Source organism: Ambystoma mexicanum, chromosome 8 (genome assembly GCF_040938575.1).
Source record: "Ambystoma mexicanum isolate Mex_15411 chromosome 8, UKY_AmexF1_1, whole genome shotgun sequence".
In the NCBI taxonomy this organism is placed as follows: Eukaryota; Metazoa; Chordata; class Amphibia; order Caudata; family Ambystomatidae; genus Ambystoma; species Ambystoma mexicanum.
This window is the reverse complement of record NC_090929.1, coordinates 1,598,679,688-1,598,703,191: the sequence shown is the minus strand read 5'-3', so window position 1 is coordinate 1,598,703,191 and position 23,504 is coordinate 1,598,679,688. Positions and strand designations below refer to the sequence as shown.

At 44.6% G+C, this 23,504-nt stretch overlaps 1 protein-coding gene across 5 annotated transcripts in view; it reads right to left on the bottom strand.

Annotated features, from left to right (window-relative positions):
• The window catches only part of VTI1A (vesicle transport through interaction with t-SNAREs 1A), a 1,940,034-nt gene that overhangs the window by 1,292,146 nt on the left and 624,384 nt on the right, over window positions 1-23,504 (bottom strand). The window lies entirely within an intron of this gene.

Below are 23,504 nucleotides of genomic sequence, written 5' to 3'. Positions count from 1 at the left end.
TGCCTTCCATCCACACAGTTACACAAAGCAGGCGACTCAAGTTTGAGGGAAAATACAATACTTAGGTCGGTTTTCCGAAACAAAACTCCAAAATCTATGACCTTGCTACTGTGAAAAAAATACACACATTAAGATTGAAATGGCAACTACATCCATCAAATCAACAGCCTGCATTGGTTAACGCGCATATATATATATTAGGGCTAAGCGATATTGGGGTACAAAGACCCAGGGATCATAATTAAAGTTCACAATGCCACTTCTCGTGTTAGACGGAGCAGCTAGAGTTTTGTTTTATCACGTAAAAAACCCAGAGACTTTGCTTAAGACAGTAACTTTAGGACGCATGGTGTAGCTTTGTGGCATAGCTTTCCAAGCTATCCTGTCACGCTACAGGGAGAGTGCCAAGATCTCTACGTCTTTTCTGATCGAAAGTGACATCCATGTTCTTCAAATAAATACAAGCACAAAATAAATACAAATCTTGCAATCAACATTAAAAAAACAATCACACTTCACTATATGCATAGCTCCTCAAACTAAGATACTTTTCGTGTGCTCAACAAATGTAGAAGTGTCACATTATTAGGAGAAAACAGGTTTCATAATCCATTGTAAATTGCTGTTTAAATACCAAAACGGTACATTTTTCACGGACTGAAACAATCAGAATTTCATGGCAGTGTGCTCAACCAGTGCAGCCTGAACAACGGACCAAAAAAAATGCACCATGATTTTTTGGGAGCTGCTAGGTGTGGCAACAGGGAATTCCTTCATTTAGGAGTCACTGTCAAAGACTCGGAACAAACCTCTCTACCGGCCCCTTGGGCCAATCACCTCTTTTCTTTTTGAGTGGTCCAACCTCGCCTCCTCCCTCCTGCCCGCTACCACTAAACTTGATTCCCCCCTGCCCCCCGGTCCCTCATCCCTGCTTTTTTGCGACCTTTGCGATTCCTTCTCCCTCTCTATCCTCCCCTCTGGCGCCACACACTCTGCAGGACACACCCTTGATGTCCTGATCTCTTCTGGCCTCCCCCTCTCTATCCCTCTGACCACTCCTCTCTCCTGGAGTGACCACTGCCTTCTCTCCTCCCATCTCTCACTTTCGTCCCCTCAAGCCAAGTTCACCCCAACACTGCCACCTATCTTCTTGGACATCCAACCTATGAAGAGTGTGTCAGTTGAGGCTTTCGCTGCCACCTTCTCCCCCCCTCCTCCTCCTCCTCTGGCTGAATCACACCCAGACACAACCATTTCCCTTCTCTACTCTTCCATTTCTGGTACTCTTGATGTTCTTGCCCCTGTTATGAGGATCCGCTTGAAGTCCAAAGCAAAGTGTAATTCCTGGTATGATTCAGACCTAGCTACACTTAAACTTAAGTGTAGGGCGGCTGAGAGGAAATGGACGTCTTCTTGCTCATGCTCTGACAAACTGGCATGCCGCCTGCTCCAAAGGCAATACCGACTCTCTGTCCTCACCAAGAAGAGAGCCCCCATTCAAGCCCGTGTCTCTGCGGCATCTAACAACTTGGCTGAACTCTTCAAAATCTGCAAGGAGCTTGCCAACCCTGCTGCAGTCTCTTTCCCTCCCCCTTACCTACCAAGCTCTCTGCAACGACCTTGCCTCTCACTCTCTCTCAAAAACCAAGGACATCTTGTCCTCCCTCTCCTCACCTCCCCCTCTATTCCCCCTCACTCTGCGCTTGCTCACCATCCCTTAACCACCCCCTCCCTCCTTCTCTTCCTTTCCCCTTTTCTCACCCAATAAAGTCACTAGACAAGTCCGATCTATGAAAGCCTCGTCAAAACAGGTTCATCCCTGCTCCTCTAAAACCATCAAGGACCACATTGACACCCTCGCTCCAGCCCTTGCCGATTTCTGTAACCATTCCTTTTCCTCAGGATCCTTCCCCTCCCCTCTGAAACACTCCCTTGTGCATACTCTCAAGAAACCTCCAGCTGATCCTTCCTGTCCAGCTAACTATCGCCCAATCTCCATTACTCCCTTCCTTGGCAAACTCCTTGAGAAGCTGGCCATCTCTCAGCTTAACCTTCATACTGACTGTTGGTTGTCTCCATGACCACCAGTCTGGTGTCAGAGCAGCCAGAAGCACGGAAACTGCTCTCCTGAACATCCGTGAAGATCTACTCTCCCACCTGGACTCTAACATTCCCTCTGTTATCATCCTACTCGATCTGTCTTCTGCCTTTGACACAGTCAACCATACCATCCTGCTCAACTGTCTCTTTGAGAACCTGGGTATCACTGATCAGGCTCTGGCCTGGCTAACCTCTTTCCTCTCTGATCGACCCTCCCAGGTCCAACTTGGGTCCTTCCTATCCTCTATCTTCCTCTCTACCTGTGGTGTTCCCCAGGGGTCTAAACTCTCGCCCTGGCTTTTCAACCAATACCTGGCAACTCTCGCCCACTGCATTGCCACACTATGCTCAAATTTCCAGTGCTATGCTGACGACAACTCATTTTCAGACTGCCCTCGGCCACTTCCTCTCCCTCTCTCATCTCTGACTGCCTAACTGTCATTCAAGATTGGTGTGCCGCCAATGACCTTTGTCTGAATGCCAGCAAGACAGATCCTCATCGGCACACCTTCCCCATCCTTTCCGATCTCTCTGGCCGGCCTCGCTTGGCCCTCATCCTATCCCCACCTGTGAGGCTAAGAACCTCGGGGTCATGTTTGACTCCACACTTTCCTTCTACGCCTACATCTGAGGTCTCTAAAAAGTCAAACTTCCTTCTGCACCTCCTCAGAGGTACTCTTCCTTTCCTCTCTTTCCCCCAGAAGCTGTCTCCCAAGCTCTGGTTCTCTCCAGGCTGGACTATTGTAACAGCCTCTTTCTAAATCTACCTGCCTCTACTTTCCGCCCTCTGCAACTAATCCAGAACAGGACTGCGAGACTTGTCCTTGGGCTCAAGCCCTGGGATCTTATCTCTCCAATTCGGAAATCTCTCCATTGGCTCCCAGTGGATGCAAGGATTACATTCAAAACCCTATGCATTGTCCACAAAGCTTTCTGGGGCCTGGGGCCAAAATACCTTCAGCTATCCCTCCGCAAATACCTCCCCTCTCGAGCTCTTCGCTCTTCTACCGCCAACTCCCTCAGGGTCAGTCGTTTTTCAAACAAACAAGCTGGGGGTAGATCTCTGTCTTCGGCAGGGGCCTCCCTCTGGAACAGCCTCCCGGCCACTCTAAAACTTAAGACTTTCCTCTTTGCATCTACCTTTGCCACCCCCTCTCCCTTACTGATCTGCTCAATACTGGCACTGTGCACCTGGCCACAATCTGTCCCCTGGGCCCAGGTACCTGCTCACCTTGCCACCCTTTCTGCACTGCCTCCTGGCCACCCCTTGCACTGGGGACTTTATCTGTACCCTTACAGTCCCCAAATCCCCTTTTTCTTCATTCATGCACTTATCGGACTTACCCAGTTCTGCTGGCGTAAGCACCGCACTTGCCAAGTGTTGGCTGCACTACCCCTATTTATTTCTCCATTATCTATTTTATTTGTTTTTATTATTTATCTGTCTCTCCTCTGCTCCGCACTTTCCACTCTCCCCCTTCCATGCACTTTTCCCCTTTCCCTTTCCCATGCACTTGCACGCTCTCAATGTCACTGGGCCTAGTAAGATCGTTGTTTTGTTTTCCCGTTTCCCCTCCCTTGCCTTGTTGTGCTCTGAAACACTTGTACGAGCGCGTTACAAATAAAATATCATATCATATCATAAAAATAAAGTGAAAGTAGAATGTGTATTGTGATGAAACTGATGATGTCATCACTTCTTGGGGGTCAGGGGAGGAGTCTCATGAGGCCAGGGGAACGGCAGCCGTTCCTTGATCCTGACCATGGGTCCAGCCATGTGAGGGAGGATCAAATGGGGGAGGCAACTCTCGTGGGGGAGGATTGACATCAACAGACCAGACATGGTATCCCCTTGTCTTTTTAGGGATACCCCTTTGATTCCCCAGCCTTAATGGTATATTGTCATGTTCCCTTCAACCATCCATGAAAGCTACCAGGCATACTGCCCCATGTTCTATACATAAGTTACCAAGAACGGACTACCATTTCCATGCATGTGAAAGTACTGCGATGAGAAAGCTTAATGGAGTAATGAGTATCAGCAAAGACGAGAAGCACAAGGTGTGCTCTAGTGATTGCAAGCGCATAATAGGTGCTGGGACATTTAAAAACGAAAAACAGCTGACAAAGGAGACACATTGCTTGGTGAAGTTACACCCGCTCAGTGTTGATCAAAAGACCACTGAGCCAAGAAGTCTGTGGAGCCAGCTGGCTCAGGCAGAAGGCAGAAGACAGAGAACTGTGAAAGCCAGTTCGCTGTTTGAAGACCACAGGAGGGAGAAGAGATTTCCTCAAGCACTCAGGAACCTGGGAGCAGCCTCAAAGCCGCCCGAAGAAAGAGAAGCTCAGGTGGCAAGCAGGTGCTGCGAAGGACTTGGAACCTGCCAAATGAAGCTGGCAAGCCTGTGAGGTGGAGCAAGGACACCACACAACTTCCAGTTTATTGCAGAGGAACTCAAGAATGCCACAAGAAGCCGGTGAGCCCTGCAGAGAGGAACTGGGACACCGGGGCTCTTCGGCAACGCTGCCATTGGAGGATAAAGGAAACAATCAGAGGGAATATGAGACCAGAAATTATTAGAGAAAGACTAATAGAATGAATGTGAGAAATATACCAGTTTGTGAATGTGCGAAGCCCTGGCAGGAGAGTATACCAGGCAAAGTCAAGTTGGCAAGAGTGTAAAGCAACTTACATGAGGAAGTCCTGGTTGAGAAGATGACACCAGGCAAAGCCAAGACTGAGAAAATCTTACAATGAAAGATTAGAACCTGACAGAGGAGTACACTAGTATCCTATGAAATTGGGACTAACAGTTAAGTTAATCAATATACCAGTTATTTTTGTTGTTCAGAGAATTCCAAGGAGGACTGATACCCATAGGACTTAAGTATCATGAAGAGAAAACCTGGGAAGGGAGCACTCCCCTGGAACTGTATCCGTTGACAACCTTTGTGCTGGAGTTACAACTTTCATTTTGGAACATTTGTGCACTTTACAGGCCAAAAACATTATCCTTTTCACCTTAGAGTTTTCTTTCAGAATGCGAGGGCCAGAATAGTATTTCAGACACAAGGAACTTTTGCTTTGGACATCTTGGCAATGGACAGACCCTTAGTTTTGTTTGAGGTAGGGAAATACCTCCTAGAATAAGGACAGCAAGGCATTCTCCAACCCCCTTGCCTTATGAATAAACGTTCATAGTCAAAACTATGAGTGCGCTGTGTCCGCGTCTCATTCCTTGCTCCTCACAGTAGTCACATTGCTAAATTATCAAGAGCATAGTTGGGAGACCTAGATTCTAAACCTGGCTTCCTCACTTGACAACACTGTGATCCTGCCCAGATCATCTCTGAGTCAGTTGCACACCAATTCTACATTAGGAGTGCCCAGAAACAGAGTGACAGCAGTACACAGACTTCAAGTTAGCCATTCGTCATAGCACACTTTCTGACAGGGTGCAATATCTTCAAGGGCCTGCTACTGTGTTATATATAATCAATGTAACCCAACCTTTAACAATGTACCTTGTGGAGATTTGCCGCAAGATCGAGAGGCCTGGCCAATGCCATTATAATCCTTCCCCTAACAGTATACAATATCCCAGTAGGCAGCAAAGCCATGGGCTGGGCATCCATGCAAGACACTGTAGCCCACCACATTCACAGTTTGCCTAGCAACAGTGGGGTGGGATCTTCAGGGGCTATGGATCCATGCAAAAGTCACTGTGGCCCACCTCCCCACAATATGCTTGATGACAGGGGATATCTTCAGCGGATAGAGGTCCATACAAACGTCACTGTATCCCACCTGCACACAATAGGTGAGATGACGGGGAGCAAATTCTTCAGGGGCCAAAGGTCTAGGTTACCGAACTCCTCACAATATGCTAAATGATGGGGGCGGTTAGATCTTGAACGGCTAGTGATCCAGGCAAATGTCACTGTAGCCCACCTTCTCACAACAGGGGTGGGATAATCAGCGTCTAGCTATACAAGCACAGCCTCACATCTGTAGGCTTGTTCTTTAGGTGTACAGATGATTTACAGTCTGGAGATCAATTCCCACAGTGACCATGCCAGTGACTCCTGTGGCGCTCGAGGCCGGTGTGGAGGGACAGCGGTTAGCAAAAGAGCATCACTGGACCCGGGGAGGCCAGGCAGTGTGACACTAGACCAATGGCAGAGATGAGGTCGCTGAAGACTTGGTGACGTTGCAGTACCGGCAGAGGAATAGTTGGTGTGAAGTGTGAGAAACTAGAAGGTGTCTCACCCGCTAGTCACCGGGGATCTGTTATCCAGGTGGCCAGGCCACTGCAATCGCTTTTGGATCCAGTTGCTGGGGGTGGACCAGTGCGGCAGGATTACCTGGGGAAGGGGTCTTCAGGGAGTGGGACACCAGATGCTGAGACACATTATCCCCTTCCCTGTAACACCTTTACCCTATCCTACCAGGTAGGATATGTGGGAACTTTACTCCCAAACTCCTCCTTCCCTTCACAAACACTTTCACACTTGGACTGCCCGCTCTGGGAGTAAACAGACACACCCGAGCAGTGTACCCGATGTCCCACTACTATGGTGAGGTAAAGTCAGGTAATTACTGACAATCACTCGCACCTGACTTCCATTAAACTTCCCCCACATGGACAAAAGGCGGAGCATGAGAGCACACTGAGTGAGGCAAAACACATTAAGGAACAGCAATTTCAAGTCAGCAGCTGAACGAGGTGAGAAAGACTGAGGATTTGCAAGGAGGGAAATACCCTTGACCTTCTCTGCAAGAAACCGTTACTTTACAGAAACCTTTGAAGCAGAAAGAATAAGGCCGGGAAACCAGACGGAAGACTCCTGCATTGTGTGTCGAGATACCGAAGGCCATCCCCGCATAACCAACCAAGGTGGGGAGGAGAGGCAGCCGCTGGTATATCGTCTTTGGCTCCAAGAACAAAGAAGCATTAGAGAGATTAACACAGCCGGTGAGTTGGGGAGACCGCTGCAAGACCGGTCTGTGTTGAAGTCAAGGTTGCAAGCAGCAACATTGTAGAAGAAGCGCTGGAATGAACATTGCTAAACGCATGTGATGAAAGACGCAAGTGAAGCTAAACTGCTGATGAATGTTTCAACTTAAGGAAAGATATGATACCGTTAACAGAGTGGACCAGCACTGTGAGTGTGCTCAATTGAAGGTCTGTGTAAGGTATCCCGCCAAGGGAAACCAAATCCAAAAGATTGACGAGAAAATTGTATGAAGTGATTCGAATTGGACCTGCAACAGTTCAAGCAAAACCCATCGAACATTCGAAAGTCTTTGATTTTGATATTAAGAGGAACCGAGCATGAATGAGGAAGATCCATGGTCCGAGCCCAAATGAGGGAGACCAAGAGTAAACATTGTGGTATAAAGGGGTCACGCCTGAAGGAGGAAGACCCATGATAAATACTGGAAGCGAGAACTTGTGCATGTGAAGACCCTAATCGAAATGGAGCTTTGATATTTGTTACAACATGCCCTCTGCAGTAAGAGACTTCTTGGTAAAGAGACTTTGGCAGAAGGCCCTGATGTCTATGTTTTGAACTGTATCCTCGTGGCAGAGAAGCCAGAGTGTGTGCCAAGCTCTAACGTACCGCCTTGCCTCGTGCTGAAAACATGGGGAAGAGAAGCCAACTGCTCAACCGTCCTGACATATTTCTTGAAAACTTTTCTTGGTTGCATACATTATTGTCCCACACCCTTTTGTATTTAGAAGTAAGGAGTGGCAATACATTTATTAATATAGGCCCTTTTATTTTGACAGACTCGACTAGGCCTGTGTTATTATTTGATGGTCGTAGCTTGTTCCCATCCTTAGATTTAGGTTAGATAGGCGTTCAACCAACCCACTGAAGTTCAATAAACACCCTTGAACTCAGATTGTGTTTGTCTTCACTGTACCATGCCTTCCTTACAGAAGCCGGCATGCCCATGTCCTTATCGGGGAGGTGCAGTGCTGATGCACCCCAGGTTGCTAGCAAGCAATGTGGATCCGGTAGCACCAGTGCGTCTACCATGCAGACAGAAGATACAGGCTGCTGGAGGTTAGAGGAAGGGCCCTAACCTTCCTCACTGCCATCTACAGGCAAAGGACACAAAGTTGAGGCAGAAGACCAGGGTTCGAATCCCTACAGGGAAAATCGGGCAAATATTGAAAGGCATTGCTGGAATTAAAATCCCTGTTAGGAACCACGTGGATACTATTATACTAGTGGAGGAAATTGAGTCAACTGAATTTAGGTAGACCAATAGTTAAACGGGTTTCCAGTGGAAGGCCAGACTGGATACGCCCTTTCCTCCATAAGAACGCCAGTAAATTTGTCACCAAGCAGGCATTGGGAGGATGAGGTGGAGCTCTCTATATAAGCAGAGCTGGCTCAGTGGGAGTTTGTCTCAGTTGGGGAAGGATCCCCAATGCCTTGCTGTGGATGGAAGCCAGAAGGAGGGGAAGAAAGCTGCTAGATGGAGCTGCCCGCCTATGCTGAAAAAGAGAACCTTGGTAAGCCTCACCTGACCCAGAGGGAAGGACCAGAAATGCCCCTGCACCTAAACACCCTAGCAAGAAGGGAAGCTCCAGGGTAAGGCTTAGAGAATCAAGATCCCCCAACAAAGGGTGAGAGGCCAAAGATCCCAATGCGGGGTGCGAGGAAGCAGACCCCAAGGCAGGGTGAACCCAAAGAGACCCCAAGGTGAAGAGAAATTGAAGAGACCCCAAGGTGGGGTGAGGATCAAGAAGCTCCAAGGTGGAGAGAGCACAAGGAGTCCCGAAGCAGAGAAAAGAAACAAGCCCCAGTGCGAGAAGAGAAACAAAGAGTCCCAGGTTCAAGAAAGAGGAATTGGATCCGAGAGGCAAGCTGCCAACTTCTTTTGTTTGTTTTTATCGAAAAGTGGACGGTTAAATTAGAATATGGACTAACAGACTTATTTCGGACATGTGGAAGAAAGGAACAGCTGGACATTTCTTTTGGGTAGACTAGGGTTTGGACTTCACAAGTTTAGGGAAATGTATTTTACTATATTTATTTCTCTTAGATGACCAGGAGGTCAATCTATCTGTAAGATCTGAATAAACCTCTTTTTGGTGACACCATGTCCATTTGTCCAAGTCCGAACTCTCAAACTCACTGTCCATCCACAATCCCCCATGTTGGGTCAATGGTTAGGTTTCATGATTCTAAAGAATTATCATCGCTTTACAATGGGTTTTGCGAGCTGTTCATTATCACATCTTCACATTCATAAAAACAATGTGCCCCAACCGCCCTCCCCCCAGCAATCATCTACACTGAAGTGGAATGGTGTGCTAAAGTGTTTGCTTTCAACTTTTGTGAAACTTGTCAATGTCATTGTGAGTCACATTTGCTGGGCACAGAAGTGAACCACCCTTTTCATGCATTAGCACCGTGGGTGTTGACCAATCAGAAAGCTTGGCACTACAGCTGTAGTGCCTGCATTCTCCGCTTCCTAAGTGGTGTGCGCCCCTCGCTTCAAACCTCCTTTGCCCCGCTCTCCTAAACCGCCTTTTCCACCCCAACAAAGCACACGTAGGTGCTAAGTGTTAAAAGACATTTTTAAAATCAAGGAAAAACTAACTTGACTTAGTTCCTGCGACATGCTGCCTTCGTGAGAGGGAGTCTATTTTCAGTTTGGATTACGTCACGATAATCAACACTGAACATGGACACCCTGCAAGCGGCGTTGCAGGACCAAAAGGTAAGTTAGTTTTTGTTTTTTTTTAAACATTTGGTTTGACCTTTAGGAGTCTGACCTGTGTGGTTTTTCGCAGGTGCTAATGGCGATATTAACCTCAGCGGCGGGCCGACAGTGCCAGAACTGCACTGCTACCCGGGATAGAGGCCTCAGTATTTACTTCTGAAAATTATTTGATTACTAGATGAATGCATTGAACGGACCATAAGGGCAATTCATTTTATTGCACATTGAAGAACCATAATGGACTTAACAATTGCAATAGTCTTGTCGAATGATGTGACCAAAAACACGTATGTATGATGCACTTTCGGCTTTTAGATAAAAAGCCACCAGATGTTTTCGGTCGACTATACTATTGGTTGCATTGCTAATAGAACAACATGCAGATCATCCTTCCAATCCCGGCTAGCCCACGAAACAAAGTGGCCATGGGCAAAGAACACTAACTCATGGCTCGTTATTTGCTTTGATTACTAAACTGTCCCGATTTCTAACTAGAACATTAAGCATTATATATTGAAGCAGTTTGGGTTTTCTAGAAGCAGATATGTCCCCCTCATTGATACATTAACATTACAATGTTTTTATATTCTACGTTCTACAATCATCCGCATCTAGTCTGAAATAAAAATAAATGTGTTGCTAGATTGGACATACTTTGGTCCCGAGCTCTGCACAGGAATTCTGTGTTGATTAGGAAAGAAAACAAGTGGCTCAAAGCACACACGATCGAGAATATTGTTTTGTACCAGGAGCTGCTATTAACTGATTACCTTTAGACAGTTGTGTTTCTAGCAATAAATGACTGTTTCAAAATAACTTAATGTGAAAATAATTTACAGAAGAGATTGTGACATGGGTCATGCTCCTGACGCATGTATTCCTCCTTGAACGCCAGAAGCAAAGTTCCAGGACTACATATACTTTCTATACCAATAATTGTTTGCTCATGACTAGTGTCCACTCTGAGCCAAAACTAAAAACGGCCATTTCCCTGCATGGATATTATTTTGATGCTGTTGTCTCCAGTCATAACAGTAGAATGATATGCAAAGCGTATATCATTATTTGACCGTCCGTATCATCTAATGAGCCCATTTAGCGAGGACTACTTGGTGCTCGTCATTGGTCAGAGTGTGCTGAACGATCGAGTGAACGGATTACATCCAGACAGATGTGCGAAATTGCCAATGCGAGAGACAGGAAAACTAAAGGGCCTTATAATGCGATGGCAGTACCGAGCACAAGCCTAGAAGATGAAATTGCTGTCATTTAGTTTTCGTGCTGAAGCAGCAGGTTGGGTTCCAATTCATCCAAGCTGTCACCGAGTTTTAATTGAGATGTGCTGCTTGCGGGCTTCACCTGAAGAGAGCGAAGCAGGCAGAGTGGCTGGGCTTAAATTGATTTGCGGCATATATAAAAAGTTAAGCCAAAAACGACATTAATTTGACCCAAAAAAACGAATGTGGATTGAAATGTAAGCATTCTAGCTTTAGATTTGCATCCAAAGTATTTTATTGTTCAGGTCAAGTTAGAGTGCAACATTAGGAGATGCACATTCCAATACAGGAACCCTTGGAATCAAGCCTATATGCAATTCATATAAGGCAAGAGGTGGTCTCTCACAAGCTGCTGAAGATAGTCTCTGCGTAATCTTAAAGTTTTTGGAAAAGTTGATGGCAATTATCTCTATCGGTATATGTCCGGGAGGAGGGCCAAATATCATTGAAGATGTCCACGTCGCCCATGTATTTGTAAATTGCACATTCAAGTGTCAAAAGAATAGTTAATCCACTCAACTAGCCAGTCTCTTGGTGGGTCCCTTCCACTCTCACAGTAGCATCCCTTTAGGAAACATTGCACCTCTGAAAAACCAGGCCCTGGTGGGTTTAAGCAACTTAGTTCTTTTTCATTTCTAATTTCTTAGGGCTTAATCGGCATATCTTTTTCCAGACATGTTGATTCTCTATGAAATTATTTTTTTATTTATTTGTATTTGGTTAATTGAAAACCTTTTACAAAATCTTTCATTTCCATTTCAATTTAACAACCAGATAATAAAACATGGAGAAAAAAATGTTTTTTTCCGAAGTGCAAATGTCCTTTTCTAGGCACTAGGCATAGCTATCCAGCACTATGCCTGAGCAGCCAAATAAAATAATAAGCTCTTTGTGACTAAAGCTTTGTTCGGAAGTCGCTTAATAAAATTATATAAGAAAAAACAACATTGACTAATGTAGATGCAGATGTGTTAGTCCTTCGCACTGCTGTTCCACTGTCAATGTTTTCTCTTGGGGTGCTGGTTTTCCTAGACAGCATCTGGGATCTTCTTGGTCATCACAATGTCCAATTTCTCAAGGACTTTCACCACCGTTATTGTTAAGGAACTCGAATAACCAGAAATTAGTCTGTTCCAAAGCTGGTCTGCAATATGGGCTTCCCCATCGACTCCAAATCTTGTGATGAATTAGAGTCTCACCGGCCAGGTCCCTTCCCAGGCCATCAGTAGATGTTTCCATGACTGGTTAGACTGTGTTTTACAGGTATTGCATAGAGTGGTTGCCTCTTCCCCTTTTCCCCTGACTGAGAGAATCTCTCCTGTATTTACAATATTAAGCCTTATTCTAAGGAAGTTTATTCGGATTGGAGGATTAGAAATTTCAGACGGTATTGGGCCAGAGCGACTTGGTTTTTTTCTGCTTTTAAGAAGACATTTTCAGGGGTGTTGGGTCACATTTTATCAATTGTCTTTATCAAATCCGTTTCTTCCAAGAGCGTTTTGCCTTTAGAGGATTGGATATAAGCATCTCTAAATCTGTTCCTGCTTTTTCCAACCCTTTCAATGTTCTTTCTTCTAAGATTGAGAGAATGTTCGATTGTTTGCTTCCAGATGGGCTTTAATGTCGAAATACAGGGTATCCTTCTGAGCAGTAATTATAAGTCGAAAAAGGGAGATTAATTTCCATTCAGCCTGTACTTTGAGTGACCTTAGGCCCAGTTCAAATCTGAGAGAGGACATTGGAAGACTCGATGGGAGGCACAGTACTCTCTTCCAGACTAGCCCCTCTAGCCTTTGCCAATCTACGTTCCAAAGACATGTTTTTGTTTGTAACCCGTACAGGATTACTGAGACCACTTTGGCATTGTAGAATTTAATTAATGGCATGAGTGAAAATGTGCAGAATTATGATGAGATCTTTTTAATTCGTGGAACAATTTGGGAGATTCTTAGTTGCACATCCTGTTCAACCTTCCCCTGTGATGAAGCAGCATACACCTTGTAACCCAGATAGGTTAGATCTTCAACTTTTGGGATACTGACTCCCAAGCTTCCAGTCTGGGTAGTTTATCTTCTTGAGTGGATGTTTCAAGAATATAAACCTTGATTTCTTTGGATTGATGGCTAGGTCATTTTCCTTTGCATAGGTATCCAATCTATCAAGAAGTCGCTGTAGCCCTATCGGGGTCTTGTCTAGCAGGACCACGTCATCAGCATAAGCAAGCCAGTGGATCTTACACCCATTAATTATGGGACTGGCAAGTGCCGATTCTTCTAATGCCTCTCCCAGGTCAGCCAGGTAGAAATTAAAGAATAAGGGGGCACCCAGACAGCCTGACGTACTCCTCTTTTGACCTTCATTGGATCTGACAAAGGACCTTCATCGTCTAGCCGGACACTAATAGTCGTATCCTTATGCAATTCTACCAGCATAGACAAGAGTCCTTCTGCGATACTCACTCAATTTCTTCAGTTTTGCCCATAAGCATGTTCTATTCACATGGTCGAAAGCCTTTGCAAAGTCTACCCAGGCGCCATGAAGCTGTTCACCTTTGACCATTGTCTTTTCGCTTAGGATGTTTAGTATTAGGCCATTTAATGCTGTTGAGTGTCCGCCTCTGAAGCCTGTTCGATGTTTTGAGTGTATTCTTTTTTCCTTTACCCAAATCTGTAACTCCCCCAATAAGATCTTCATGAAGAGTTTACTCTCAATATCTAAGTGGGCGATAGGCCGATAGTTTGTGGGTTGCAGTCGGCCGCCCCCCTTAAAAAGCAGGATAATTATCGCCGACTTCAATGATGAGGGAAACTGTTGACTTTCCAGGATCTCTCCAAATACCTAAGATAATATTTTGGCCCAGAGCAGAGGCTGTTTTTTGAGCGCTTGGTAAATTAGGCCATTTGGCCCTGCTGCTTTGGAATTGGAGGATTTAGCAATCAGATCTACTATAGACTGCACCCCTAGCAGGAGACACCAATGGACAGATGTCTGGAACACCTTTCCATCGGCTTCCTGAAGCTTCCTGACAAGAACTCTATCCAGCTTTTTTCTGGTACCAAATTGCATAGTGCAGTGTCTGGGTTGCCTTCTAGGTGGCGCATCACTGACCAGAATACACCGGCATCATTATTTCCTGCTAATTTTAAGATGCGCTCACCATCTTGCTGAAGCCGCCACAGCCTTCTGGCCACCGCCTACTGCTTATACCTTTGTAAGGCTCTCCTAGACTCCTTTCCGTAGGCTTCTCTGCTCAGTCCTGCTCTTTTCAACTGTCTCAGTTTCTGATTGAGTAATTTATTCTCCTGTCTGATCGCCTCATCATACAAGTGTGTTACACTCACCTAGTATCCACAGGGACGCCACCCAGCCAGGTTACTCGCTGGTATGCTTCTCAGCTTTGCCCTGATGTGGTCTGCGGGGAAGGTTCTGCCTGAAAATACAGGAGGTGTTCAAGACTGACCGACTGGGTTAAGTATCCTCCTTCCACCCTCGTATGATTTTAGTCCCTCTGGCGGCCTCTCCTCACCTTGTGGTACAATTAGGCGTGCTCTCCGTCCTGCCTTCTTTGCAGGGGCGCGTTGTCTTTCATGGGCGAGTGCGGTCCAGTTATTTCACGGACGCCGGCCCGTTTGATATTGTTCAGGTAGGTCTTATTGCTGTTCTTTAGTTTTGTTGCTATCCTGCATGCCTTTGTTTAAAATGTCTCTTTTTTCTCCCTTAGGTATACAGAGCTTCAGCGCGGCGAGCTGGCTTGGTTGAGCCCCGCTGGTAAATGATGGCGCATTAAGAGCGCTATGCTGCGGTAAGTAAGCGCTATGCGCAGCGCTGCAAAGTCTTACCTTTGCTAACCTGCGTTTTCCTTCCTTGTAGGTCGAGGGGTTCCTCAGCGTGAGTGAAATGTCCGGAGTGGTGCCAGCCAAGAGGCGACCAGCCAGGTAAGCCTTTTGAACAGTTCATAATTTATAAATGTCTCTACTGCTTTCTTTAATGTTGCCTCCATCTTCCTCTTTCAGGTCGTTCTATCCGGGAGGCATGCAGATTCAAGGAAGCTGTTCTCAGTAGCTGCGAGTGTTTAAAGATGAACACTGCAGGTAAAATGCTGCTGCTAATGATGCTCTTTTTGTCTCCTTGTAGGTTCTGTTTCTCTGAGGTTCGAGGGAATAGCTGGACACAGTGAGCGTCAAGTTGCAAGCTGCAAAGTAACGCGAAGCGTGTTGTCTTGCTCGGGTGTGGTTTAAATAGCCCCAACAAAATACCCCGGGTAAGATAGTCCCTAGGCTTCCACACCCAAAACACTAGACCGCATAGCTTGGTTCTTAGGAACCAAGCTATGTGGATGCCTCCATGTTGGCTGACAATACAATAAAGTAGTTCCCAAGCACATTGTTTTTCATGGTGTATGAGCCTGGCGCCATAAGCGCCAGGACTGGCCCCATGAGGGCTTTTGAAGACGATGCCAGGCTCTAGAGGCCCGAGTCCTGACTCCACCTGGCCAATGGGTTTGCCAGAGGGGGTTTTGGGCGAGGGTCGTGACAGAGTGTCGATGCACTTGTTTGCTTCCACTGCTCCCCCCCCATTGCTTGGTGGACATATTTGCCAGATATATGTCATGAATTGCTCAGGTTTGCAAGAGCCCTGCTGAATATCTGGGATCTCTAACAGTCTTGGATTTAAAACATCCCCTTTTTTTATATTTACACAGGCGCAACCTACCATTCCTCAACAAGTAGGATTGGGTCTGTTTAACTCGCTGATCTGAGGTGATGTCTGAGAAGAGCAATTCCAATCTAGAGTGGTCGCTTCCACCCCCTTGCTTGTATTTCGACGGCACGTCTCTACCAGTATGATGGAAATACTGGTAGAGACGTGCCGCTGGAATACTTACAGGCGAAGGGGTTGCTGTATTACACGAGCTGCTGCTGTGTTACAGACCTCATTGAGGTCGCTGCATGGGTCCACAGTTGGGGGAACTGGATACACCAAACCTAATTAAAGTACAGGTTGGCTGACTTTGCAGAAAACGCTTGAATTGCCCATCATACATGAATCAGCGGTGATTGATGCCTATATTGGAATAGATTCCTGTGGAGGATCGATTCCGACGTCCTACTTGCTAACCCATGAGTTGGAAATTGGGGAATAAACATTGGCCTATGTAAGCGATATTCAATCAACACTACAGCTAAGTCAATGCCTAGTCTGGGATGCTGAGGAAAACCCTTATTGATGTATTTTTATGTCCAGTTCAGTACTCTGGATGACAACCCTTGTATCACACCCCCCTCTTAGAATCCCCTGACCCCACTGAGCCAAGAAGTAGGTTTGTTTTGCAAATTTAAAAGGTTTATTTGGACAATTCAACAATATATATCTATCACACTTTATAAATAAATTGATAATTGACAGCACCCTTGTGAAGGTGATAGTGATCAACAATGGATAATGTTACAGTGGTACACTCTTTTTAATTGCTTAGGAGTTGTTATAGAGAATGAGGTAGCTGAAAATGCTTGATGGTTTCAAGGAAATGCAAGGTGGAATAAAATGCAGTACAGAAATAACTTGTGATGATTTTAGCAAAAGGTAATATGATCACTTTTTCTTTTGACAATTCACTCCCCCCCTATGCAATACAAGAAATGGAAGGAGAGCACACAGTCTTCAAGAATCCCAACAAATCACACTTTATAATGCAATACACAGTTCCAGTTCCCCCCAGCAAGCTTAGAGAAAACAGGGATGAGTTTTAAACACAGGCGAATTACTTTAATGTGGTTGCAAAAAAGTGAAAAGGTGCTAAAATTGCTTTTAATTCCCTCTAGAGGTTCAGGGTAGCTGATGGCTACTTTATATTAGTTCAGGCTCACTTTAACAATACTCTATGAATGATTAGCAGATTGCAAACAAATTTTAGCAAAGAGAAGCAAAAAGCTGCTGATTTCTACAGCTGAAGAAATCGGGCCAAATCGCAAATCGCGGTAAATTTCGCAAGTGCGTGTCTCGCGATTACGGAACAAGTATAGGAAGTAGGAAGTCGGTTCTAGGTTTGTTGGAAAGCCTAGATTCTAAGCTTTCAGATGAAAGTTAAATCTCGTTCCTAGCACAAACTAGATACGGATAATTTAATAAAGGTAGATTTTCGGATTTAAAGTAAAACTCAAAATGAGTTTGCAGCTTTAGAATGACAGATGACAGGATTACTAGGAGGCAGTTCTACTTAGGTTAAAATAGTTGAATTAGATAATTTTAAACTATTAGTTTGGGTTTTGCACAGTTCTGGCGGTACCCACAATATATTTTGGGCAGGAATGGGCCTCGCCACGGATCTGCTCAGGTTTTGGACTGGACTCCTGTTCTGGTCTTGGCACTTCACAGCGATCTGGGTCAGCTCTCTGGATACAGCGGCCTGTGGTTCTGGATACTGCTCTGCTTTCCGGTCCGGATCAAGTGGATTCTGGATGTAACACTGCTTTCTGGGTACTGGCAAAAGTTCTTGGCAAAAGAATTCAGACAGCTCGCCCGGCTGTGGAATAGTTTGCAAATGATTTTAAGGATGCTGAGGCCTGCTGAGAAGAGTTCTCAGTTTGTGGGTTTAGGCCCTTGCTTTAAGTTCTGAAGTAAATTTCTGGTCTCTGAAGATTGATGGATGTGAAGTCTGGAGTCTCCCGGCAGAGCGTCCCGCAGAAAATGGAATTGAATGTCCTGTCTGGCTTCCAGTGTTTTTTTTATGTCTTTTAAAAAGTGGGTGGAGAAGCTAGCATCACTGAGCCTTCCCCTCTCTACTTGTCATTGGCCCAATTCTCCCCTCTCCCATGATTGGGGGAAGGAAATGGATTGTCATCATGATGAGGTCTGTTTATGGGTCAGAGGATCCTCCCCTGGTCAATTTGCCCACAAATCTATATTTGATTCAAATACATATTTCCCAGATACACAATTTGTTGAAATTACATGTACACATTATATATTCCTTATGGTCCATGCTTGTCCTCCTCTGATCTTCCTGGGGGCTTGCATTCAAAAATGACATTTTGCGCTTTTTGACCGGTTTACCAATATCAGACATTTACCAAAAGTTACACACATGTGCACAAGGAGTATGGACATTAATTGATGAAGGGTCAGATTTTTAACATGCAGACATTTGGAGTGAGACCCTATTTTCCGCTAGCAACCCCACAGAATACACCACATGGTCCTAACGCCTCTTAAAACGTGCACAGAAAAATAACAAGAATAATGATATTACTTATATAATTTTGAACAGTCCGCACTATGAGTTATCTATCTTTTTAACTTATGCCCTGGTCAAAAAGGGGTGTGGCTTCCCACATCACATGGTGGAAGAACTGGGTTATCCACTTCCCCCAAGCTCAGCTGGCTCTCACAGGCACTTCTCCTCCCACTTCTCCCAAGAGGAAGCCACTTTACGACCCCCCAATATAACATTTGCCTAAATCCATTGTTCAGTTTCCTGCAGTTGCCCCTCCCCTAATCTAATCAGAGAGGTGTCAACTCCTTTTGGTGGGGAAGCAGGATGCAGCTAGGCCTGGGAAGAGTGGCTGAGCAGGTTTCTCCTGTCGGGGTAGTTGTCAGGCAGAATTCAGCTAAATGTCACTTTAGTTCCCAGTTTAAATCAAACTTACAATTTTTACCTATACATTAAATAATTATTCCCTTCAAGTCATTCCAGAATATAGTTTTACATTGTATCCACCTCTTAGCAAGTCTTTCCTTGGTCGGGTTTGGGTTCCTCTGTTCAGTTTTACACAAACGTCTGGTGGTTTTAAAACGCCGGCTTTCTGGTAGTGGCGAGTACCGATATTGCAACCATTTTTGGGATTAAGAAAATGAATTCCCCACAGTTCTGAGTTGCTTTTTGGCAATCAGCATTGCCATTCCCAATGGTTTCAGGCTACTGTGTGTGTAGCCCAATGGTGGTTTTAGGCAGTGCCCTCCTGTGCTCACAACATAGGCATTTTTAGCTTGCATTCAGAGAAACCAAGGTGATTTCAAAGGGCTTTTTAAGCCAACAGGCACTGCTGTTTTTCCTTTGGCACACATTCCACTCATGGCACCCCTGGCCCATCACGCTCGCACTGGTGGGTGGAAGGTTAGGCGACCATTTTGGTGTACACACAAACTGCGCGGTTCTCCTGGTGCACATGTGGGCTTTTTGGCCATCTTGGATTTTCAAAGCCCACAGCACCAAATGTTGCAGCTTAATGACTCAAACGTGGGTCAATACACCTGACACCTATACGTTTCCGAAACGGGCAGATATTCTGTGCCCAACGTGCTGAAGAAGGTCTTGTGTGACCGAAACACGTGTCAACGATTTGCTGTGTGCTATCTGGGCTAATAAAATTAAAAAAAACAGACAATAGCTGACACAAGATATTATGGACTGGGCCACTAATATATGAAAAAATAAAGGAGACTGTGTTAATAGCAGTAGTAGATACTGTCTTGACAAGCCAAATTGGTTTTATTTATAACTGTTGGAATGTTGCAGTATGGGATTTTGAATGAATGTGTAAGATATGAATGCTAAGTTGATGGAATGAATTCATTGTGTGTTTTTTAATGTTTTTATACCATACATACATTATGTGAAATGTGTATTGATTAAAAATGTGTATTTGAGTGAAGAATCTATGTGTCATCCTGTTCCACCCTTCTCTAATATAATGTACTTTACCTGAAGGACCAGGGACTAAAATTGCAGGTTTACCCTTTCGTTATAATTAATTCTTTACATCTACAGAAACGCCCTGAACATCAACGCCAGAAAATCTATAATTCTGATTCTGGGAAACAACGGCAGGGCCAGGAAGCGGAATACATTCACCTGGACACTGAATGGAGAACAAATACCAGTTGTTGCATCAATGGTGTACCCGGTGATAACCTTGAACAACAACTTGGGTGATGCTCAAGATATCGCTCATTTGAGAAGTAAAGCCAAACATTTTGCATCCCAAGCCATGCTCATCAAAAGGCACTATTGCAAATTTACTATGGCACCAGTTTTGGATTTCTATAAATTGAAAGTTGCACCAATACTAACCAATGCTGCAGAAGCTAATCTCTTCATCAATCCTAAAAAATGGAACCGTTTGGAAGGCCGCTTTTGGAAGAGGGTTCCATCATTGCCTAACTCAATACCTATAGAACGGATTCAGAGTGAACTGGGTTTGACTTCTTTATATTCCCTGATGGAATGGAAATCTCCATCTTTCATGAGGAAATGCCTTCAACCACCAGGTGTTAGTGGGTTTTCCACCATCAAGGAGGCTATGGAAGGGAAACAGGTTGAAATTCTAAATGGCTGGCCAGAGTCTTGCTTCTCAATACTCACCAACTTCGCCCTCTCGGGAAAAACACTAATTGAAAATCCGATGAGGGTGAAGTCCAAATTACTGGACATGGATTGGATTCGGACCGATCAGAAAGTGAAATCCTATAAACTGTTCGTAGATGAACCTGATGAGCATTACAGAAGAGGAACCGTTCTGCCCTATTTGGACTGATTTCCCTCACAGTCGGAGCTGCATAACTTTCTAAGACTCCATTTAAACCTCTACCCAACACGAGAGGTCACAGAAAGGAGATCAAAGGCCCAGGAAGAGAACTTTAAACTGCCGGATTTGTAGTAAAAGTACTGAGACTCTGAAGCATCTAGTATTAACGTGCGAGCCCTTAAATCCTAAGTCAAAATCCTGTGGAGATTCCTTGGGGAATCGACAAAGTCGCAGGACGACTGGTGGGCTCACATAAGATGGGACGGGCGCCTTTCGTCGACGCTTGCCGTACTCCAGTTTGTTAGTATAATATTTACTACCTTGGAAGACAACAACATATCTGTCGGATGAAATCAAACTCTCAAGACTGGGCCTTTGAGGAAGAAATGGGTTTTTCCCCTTTTTCTTCTTCTCTTGTTCCTTTCTTTCAGTGTTTTTTAATTTTTTTTTATTATTCTGGATTAAATTGATGCATGTATTTGTATAAGTTTGCATGTAAGGTTTAATAAAAACCAAGTGATGTGTAAAATAAAAAATAAAAAATGTCCCCCCTTTCCAACTCTTTACAATCTGTTTGAAGGCCAACACTTATACTTTTAATCTCAATATCGTCCAAAGGGTCTTCTTGGTGACATTTATATTTGATTTTCTAAATGGCTTTATTTTTTGCTTTCCCCACCTCCTTTGTGCTCTTGTCTTTTTGTTCATCTTCCTCTGAGGATGAGTCTTTCCTGGCCTCTTCTTGCACTATTATACTCTTTATTGGTGATTTTAATAAAGAATTCAGGAAGGTGTTTGTTTCTGAATTTTTATATTTTACATTTTTTTGTTTCTTGGTTTTCTTTTCTTCCCCCACTTGATGGAGTAAAGCCATGTTTCTTCTCTTCCTCCTGGCTTCTCTCCTTCTTTCTTTTATTCTTCCCTTTGAATGTTACAGGTCCATACCCAGCATGGTTTGTTGCGTTTGATCAATGTATTTTGAATGTTGATGTTGCTCCTCCAGTTTGGGTTCCTCTTCTAATGCTCCATCAACTGCATTAGCTAATCGTCTAAATTCCTCAAGGGTTGATTCTGATAAGGGGGTATCAAAGGGATGGTTTAACTCCTGATATATCTTCCCCCTCTTTTCCCCTGTGAGCTTGCCATCCATTTTTCATTTGGGTCAGCAAATCATTTAAGAGTATTTTGTTTTCTTCCTCCTCTTTTCTCCTTGAGGGCGATGCTATTTGAATGGCTGTTATGTCTAATCCTTGTGTGACTAATACCAGGCGTATATTCTTCATCCATGGTACAAGACTAGCACGGATAATGTTTTTGTAGCCCACCAATGCCGAGTCCAAACTTGCTGTTTCCTTGGTAAGCTATAAAAGGATCCCTGATTGTGCCTGGACTTCAGTTTTGAGTAGTTCGAATACAGAAACCAAGCAATTAAGGACAAAGTTTAATGCCGGGATTGTGGCTTCATTTGCACATGGCATCCCTTGTTGGACGGGACTGCTCTGTGCTTGGGTTGGGTCTGATGGAAAGCCCAATTCTCTGACTTCATGTATTTCATCTTCGTTGGTCCCATTGATCTCTCTCTTTCCCCCGCTTGACATGCTAAGGTGCCTTTTGGCGTTGGCAGTTGTTGGACTCTCTGGTGAGTTAATGCCTCCTTAATAAGCAGCTGGTTCTCAATATTGGCTTCATCCTGTTCAGACAGAATGCAAGTCATGTGCGAGAGATCTTGGTCATCCACATTCTTAGATTTTATTTTGTGAAAGTGAAAATCAATTTGTCTGTATTTTTTTTTTTTTTTATAGTGACTGTGTACTCCAGTCCTTGCTTCAAAGATTGAATTATTGGGTGGTTCTCAAAAGCTCCTGCCCTGGCAAGGGACAGAGTCTGTGGGGGACTTATGTTGGAATGGTTTTGAGCCTGGATTTGGATTGACTGGCCCTCTTCAACCCCTTTGAATGGCTCAGCAACACAATCTTCCTGTCTAGTCTGTTGGTCTTGTGGCTCTTTATCCTCTGAGGTCTCCTGTTGTTCAGAGTAGGACCTATCCCATTCTGGGTACGGGAGATCATTCTTTGTTAATGTGCTACAGAGTTTCATTTTTAATTTATCCCTCTTTTCCTCTTTATAAATTTCTTTTTTTTTTTCCTTTTTAGCTAGTTTTCCGATTTTATTTTGGAATGTGTGTTTCACCTTTTTCTTCCTTTTCACTTCTTAGAAGGAGATAACTTAAAATGTTTACTCCTCTGGTGACCCCCGACCACTACCCTTCCTTAGATACTTTAAGAACCTTCCTTGAGACTTTTTCCTTGGAAATGGTCCAACTTCTGGGGGACACTCTTATCCACAGGTCTTTGCTTGCTCTTGAATTGATACTATTTAGCTGATGGATGAGTGCAGTAGCTTTCAGTCTTTCACACTTCAAATGATATGACTTTGTGACACTCTAGTCTCCCTGAGATTAAATTGGGGGACTATAGGGATCGAAGTTAAGGATAGGAGGCACTGTACCGCGGGATCTGTAAAGCTGCAGTTGCAGAATCCCTGAGCCTGCCAGTCCCATTCTCCTTACCTTCTTTTTTCATTCCTCAATACTTCCGCTCCTCCGTCTCGATAGCAAGATGGCTTTAATTTGTCTATAAACCTAGTGGTCTAGTTATTGACTGGCTTCCGACGTCTGGCTCCTCTCAAAATGTACCAGGACCCTGTCGTAGCAATATGATACTTTATGTTGAGCCTTACGAGCGGCACCGCACAGCCAGCACAAACAGCCAAAAACAGCCTCAGTCCTCGCCCTTTTCTCCATGACGGGCTTTCTTTTCCAAACCTCCTGAGTCCTGAAAAAACAACGATCAGATA